This window comes from Panulirus ornatus, chromosome 5 (genome assembly GCF_036320965.1).
Source record: "Panulirus ornatus isolate Po-2019 chromosome 5, ASM3632096v1, whole genome shotgun sequence".
NCBI lineage: Eukaryota > Metazoa > Arthropoda > Malacostraca > Decapoda > Palinuridae > Panulirus > Panulirus ornatus.
The window spans coordinates 13863484-13869798 of NC_092228.1; the positions used below are offsets into that span (position 1 = coordinate 13863484).

General features: G+C 39.3%; 1 protein-coding gene across 5 annotated transcripts in view; it reads right to left on the minus strand.

Annotated features, from left to right (window-relative positions):
• spri (Src homology 2 domain-containing protein sprint) overlaps positions 1-5838 on the minus strand; it is a 558675-nt gene extending 552837 nt beyond the window's left edge. For 2 of the 5 annotated variants that reach the window (XM_071661634.1, XM_071661630.1), the window contains exon 1: positions 5722-5838. The gene's annotated coding sequence lies outside the window, so the exon portion shown is untranslated. Of the gene's footprint in view, positions 1-5631 lie in introns of all 5 variants that reach the window. The other 3 variants (XM_071661633.1, XM_071661632.1, XM_071661631.1) reach the window with 3 other exon arrangements.
• Between the last annotated feature and the right edge of the window lie 477 nt (positions 5839-6315).

Consider the following 6315-nt stretch of genomic DNA (forward strand, 5'->3'; position numbering starts at 1 on the left):
ATGGGAGCAAATTAAAACAAAGAGCCTGAACTTTGTGGAGCCTGCAAATGGAGGTAGATAATCATAATTTACCGTTGTAAAGTCCTGGAAGGCATGGTTTCCAATCTGCATTCGGAATTAGTTCCCTATTCGAACGACAGGTATGGAAGACTAAAATATTACCATACCAGTGAAATCAAAAGGTGCATTACATCCGGGGCTCAGAATAGTTTCAATCTCTGCCTATAGTAATTGCAAATGCCATGGACTGCATAAAGAAGTTATAAAAAAAAAAAGTGCAGGGCAAGCACAGGCTGCGGCGTCCAACAACAGTCAGCTGAGCAAAGAATCAACACAGCAAGTCTGCAAAATCGTTCTGGAATGAGCTACAGGAACATAAGTGACTCCAAAGCTATTATACGATATGTGGGCTTGAACAATGTTGCCAGTACGATATTTGGATCGTCATAATGAAAAAAGGCAATTCTTTTTATAAATACAAATTTCTACACGTAGCTCTTTTTCTGTGAATAAATGAAAAATAGCGAAAATGATATCCACTCCATATCATCCTTCATAAGGTGATACTAATACTCATTCACAATAGGAACAGTTCAATGAATACAAATCAAACGTACGAAACAAAAATATTCATCTAACGAAATCATCAATGAGTATATAAAAACACTGTGAGCGAATATACTGCGAACGATCTTCGACAACACACAGTTCCCCAGACATACCAGAAATCCCACCAGCCACACCCCATGTAGAGTACATGAATACCGTTTACCTTCGGCAGCGTCCATGAATTAAACTGGTCCATAGAACTGACGAAACGCTAGCTGGGATCAAGCGGTGGCCACCACCCATTCCATTCAAGGATGTGTCCATCACGGGTGGCTCTTATAAGTGAGCACGGCGTCCATAAGTAGACGAGCCCCTCCCCTGGTCCCGGCTGAAGAAGAGGCTTGGGCAAAGAAACAGGCAGGAAATGGGCGTAAACAGCCACGATAATGAGATCAAAGAGTAGAGCTGCTAGGAACATGGTTTCGGTAACAAAGAATGAAAGTGAGTGTAACTAGGTCCAACACCAAGTGATTATAACGGAGGGAGTGGAAGCTAATGCTGACAATAATAGTTTCAGCTATTTCACAGCCGAAATATGAACTTCAGGAATGGGAGGCTAAATATCGAAGACTGCGAGTTTCAGACTGGTGATCTTCACATCATTACAAGCAGGTGTCGAAAAACTACGTAAATACCTGTAGGATATACTAAGCCAACAGAATCGAGCAGCAGACTTTACTGAAAGTTTAAAACACTTTGCTCATATTGAGGCAACGATTCCAAAGTACTTGCACTTTTGATTCAAAACATGGGGTCTCTAGGTACCATGGTTGGACCGTGAAACAAAACAAACAAGCGCACAACGTGCAGTAGCTTAAATCCTTGTCCAGATTTTGAAGTATCTTCACTCAAAATTTGGGGCCGTCTGGGTGCTACAGTTCGACTGAGAGAGTAACGCAGAAAGACTTAAAAAGTATGTTAGATAAAATCAATAAATAAGAATGATGTATAGTATCCTCAAATTAACTGGGGCTAATTCCCTAACTCATATCGGTGAAGACTCATCAGTCTTTTATGTAATGCCAAGTAAAATTCACGTTTAATCTATATATCATGTAGCTACACGAAACAGTTTCCTGGATCTTCTTGAAGTACATAATAGTGAGTCTTGATCTTCCCTTGAATAGGATGATAAATATTCTGACCTTTACCACATCATATTCCACTCTGCTTCTCAAGTCCCGATGCTTGGCACATACCTCATAAACGCAACCATATTCGGTAGGGCCATAATGGTCCTGTTCATCATCGCAAGTCTCGACAGACGACGTCTAATCCGCGTTCTTAGTATCTTATCCAGGTTGGTGTGAAGAGATGTTTCTATTAACACTCCCTCTTCTTCACATTATTAGTTCACAAATGATATGCAGTTAGAAGGCTGATCATTTCCAACGTGGAAAGAAACACCACTTGTAAGAAAACGGCTTTACACTTTTTTCTACTTTTGAAATCACAAAACATCACATTAAAGAGAAAAACAAACGAGGGACAGGATGCCCTAACAACGAAGAGCCAGGCTCTAAATCAGTTCGCTGTCATTTAACTTCCCTGGCCTGACTGCCAATGTGCTAAGCTGTAAAACCACAGTTCAATCTACTTTGCCGGATGTGCACGGACTAGGATAAAAACTTTGCTGTCATTCAACTTCGCTGGGTATCGCTGACATATAGACCTCTACTGAAAAAAGCCCAGCGGATTGTCAAGTTCTCATGCTACCAACACTGATTACAATCAAACAAAAAGAGGAATGATATTAGCTAATCTACAAAGTTTTTGGAATGAGCTACAAAACGAAATCTTCAAAAGAAGCTTTAGAGAAAAAAAAAAAAAAGCATCTCAAGTATGAATAAAAACAGCAGATCAAAACTGCTAAATACAGCTTATAAGTCTTACAAGTATAATAAATTATTCTGTGGAGAAACCTAAGTGCCAGGAAAAGTACTTACAATGTGTGCTAGACCAGCCACAGCCTCACTAGCAAAGGAGGAACAAAGCCATGGACTATCTACAGAATACTCTTTGAACAAAGCAGTTTGGTCACAGATCGGATAAGCCTCCGAAACCATCGTAAGGTGATCATAGTATGTTTAAGACCTTTGACTGTAACCCTATAAATTCAAGGACGGCACCAATAAAATGTGAGTATAAAATACCAATAAAATAGGAAAATGTATCTAAACTTCACTCCTGTAAACGGAATATACAATAGCTGACCACGCCTGAAACAGCAAGTTGTTGAACCGGCAAGAACCAGTCACCGACCCCATTTCCAAACATACCTTCTCTGTCCCTCAGGCCCACATCTTGTCAGCAATAAATCAGAGTCCCTCTGAGGCAGATTGTTCTGAAATTTGGTAGCTTACTTCATACGATATTAAAATGCACATCCTAATCCCAGTTCAATAAATGTTACTAAGTCGGGGATACTCGTATTCTGAAACTGTTGTCTTATCAGTAAGTTCACATTTATCGTAATTTGTATCCATCCACACGGCAGTTAGCCTGCGGCAATCCGTTCTGAAAAAAATTGCAATTTATTTCTTACAAATAAGCATAAACATCGATATTTAAATCGGTTCGTCCCAAAACCAAACGTAGGAACTTTACCCCCCTACCCCTTGAGCACACATGCATACCGTTCAACCCTTTAAGCCCCCTTTTCAAAACAGTCCGTAAATTGTCGTTCAGGCTGAGAGAGTTTTATTGTACTGGGAGCAACAACCATATTCCATTAAAGTCTTTAGACTGTTCATGCATTTTTACTTTCAAGTTAAATCTTCAAGCTCAAGAGATTACTCTCCCCTACAGCCACTTACCAAACATATACGGCATTTTTTAAACTAACCTCACTTGGCCAATACGGACATTCAAACGTTGAAAGGACGCGAAAATTTACTATCTTACAATAGGAGTTAGAAGAAAATGTAATATCAGTAATGTTCCAGACACTTCACAGCATGCCTCCAATTTCTACTTAAAGCGCATGCTCTTATAACTACAGTGTTCTGTCCCTCATCTCTCCTTCCCCACCAGGTGACCAGGTGTGCTAATATCGACCAGGGGTACATCAACGGCTCCAGTTTCATATGACTTCCGCTGGCTCCCGTTCCACCCATCATCACATCTTTAACTGCTGACTACCTTGCCTCGAGGTGAATCATATAACCAACTCGGAAAGAATCACATTAGTTCCATAAAAGCATCCATGCCAAATCTCGGATGCTCTTGTCATATAACTGCTTACTGTACGTTCGATCCCCATCTAACGTTACGTATCATTTCTGGTCGGGGGCACATTCACTTAAAGGAGGGAGAAACTATATGCAAACAATATCATCTCGATCAGTCAGAATCCAGCTTAATACATGATTGGATGGTTTAGTGAGCTTTAGGTCTATAGAGTCAGCGATAATAAAGGCAACGGCGTTGTCAAAAGCATAACCACCAACGGCTTTAATGTTCATTTTGTGGATTTAAAGATATCGTAGTAACGCACGCACTAATGTAACAAAAACGTTTTCATAAATAACTTTATACTCACAACGCAGAAAACTACTATCATCTAAAAAGACAAGAATCAATCGCCTTCACTCACGCGCAGGCACAGGAAAATAACTTGTTTGAGGATGAAACGAATAAAAACAAGGAAAACAAGTTTAAATACATTTGCTCATCCATATACGTCGGTCCGAGAAGCAATTAGCCATTCATCATGTTTAAATCAATCTTGTTACATTAAAAAAAAATCAAAGAATAGCCCAAGCCAACCCACTAAAGACACCAGCAATAATCAGTAAACTACATTAACCATCGCTTTCGGTTATACTCTCCTCATTTAGCAACCCGAGTGTACGTACCTTAATCGTATTTTTTCTATTTTCAGCATTTGGCTTCAGATTACTATCATCATTATCATAATCATCCGCAGTAGTAGGAGTAGTACTACTACTAGAAGCAAAGTACTGCGAAGCAAAAAGTGAATAAACATTAAGGTAGGTAAGGATAGTCGTTTGCGAAGCCGTAAAGATTTGAAGCTTGAGGAGTTTCGAGTTGAACCAGTGCAGTTAAGGGTGGAGGCTGGGGCGTGGGCAGGAGGGAGAGACCCCAACACTGCCCCATCCCTGTTCCTTGCTCGACACCCCTGAATCAGCTCAAACCCGTCCAACAAGTGGGGGAAACGCGGTCCACTTTACAACCCAAGTAAGCACCCACCTCGGCAATATCAGGTGAAATGGTACTATAACGCTACTCAGTTTTCAGTGTTTTCTTAACATATTCCATGCACAAAAAAATACATGATTATACAAACGTCTAAAAAATATCAAACCAAATTCATTGTTGTACACATACGTATATCTAACTAAAACATTACACTGTTGATTATCACGTCCAGCTCCACAAAAGCATGTAGAACTGGCGAGCTTCTTTGTCCCAGGCAGACTGTCACTTACCAGGTACACTTCCAAAGCCTCACAGAAAACGGTTATATACTTGCCACAAACTCACTCTCAGCTCAAACTGGTCATTATCTAATTCGTTACCATAATCACGTTTGGAAGTTATCACTCTATCAATTAGTCAATATCTCTATGATATTAGTCTTTAAAGATAATCCAGTTATTAGGCACTTCCGAACATCTTTACGCTTTTACAAAAGTTACTAATTAATCATTGTATACCTTAATATTAACGTGGCACCACTGTTGATTTAAAAAAAAGGTATTAATATTTAAAGTTACTGGGTCCACAGTCACTTAACCATAACGAGGTGGTAGAGGGAAATAACATATGCAGTCTGTTCTTGTTCACATGCAATAAACAGTTCCTGTTGAATCACCAAAGCACATGTTCATATCACAACGTTCAAACCATTGTATATTACACTGTCAAGGAACTGCGTTGCATTATATACAACAGGTTATTCCTGAGAATACCAGAAAACACGTAACGAACAAAGACAACAAAAATCTTGAGATAAGTTCGAGTAAAAACTTTTTAACACCAAAGTTCACCTTTGCTCACCACAGTGATTCAGCTGCGTATTTAACCACTTCAACACCATTTGATAGTATCCAGTATCAATACGAAAACATCACCGAAAACCTTCAATACCAATCAAATTATCATGATGAACAACGTGAGCCAACACTGGTCAAACTTGGAGGCTCGTTGTACGGCTCCTCACCCGCTCACATCCAAACCACGACTGCCGCTGGAGACAATGTTTGGGAGGCTGCTCGTGGCGAGTTGCCATAGCGCATTTAAAATATTATATGTTCGGGGAATGTTTACAAGCAGTTTTACCTCTGCAATGGAGTATTCTTATTATATAATATTCAGGTAGTAAGGAGTCTCAAATGCGTTACGTAATGTGATTAGCTTCTGCCGCTATAGACAATGCGTGTGTGTGTATATATATATATATATATATATATATATATATATATATATATATATATACTAGTTATTTGAAATTCACTTAAAAGACAAGAAACCTTGATGTTAGCTAGCTTAGTTATGGATAAACAATGAAAACGAGCTCCCAAACTACCAAATAAATGAAGTACCACTGTTACGTCCGTCTTTTGACAAAACTCACGTAAAATATGGGATCGCACTACAAATAGATGTACCTGCTTGTTTTGTTATCCATAAATACAATAACGTTAAGGCTATATCCGAAAAGGTGATAGTGTGTTACGAACA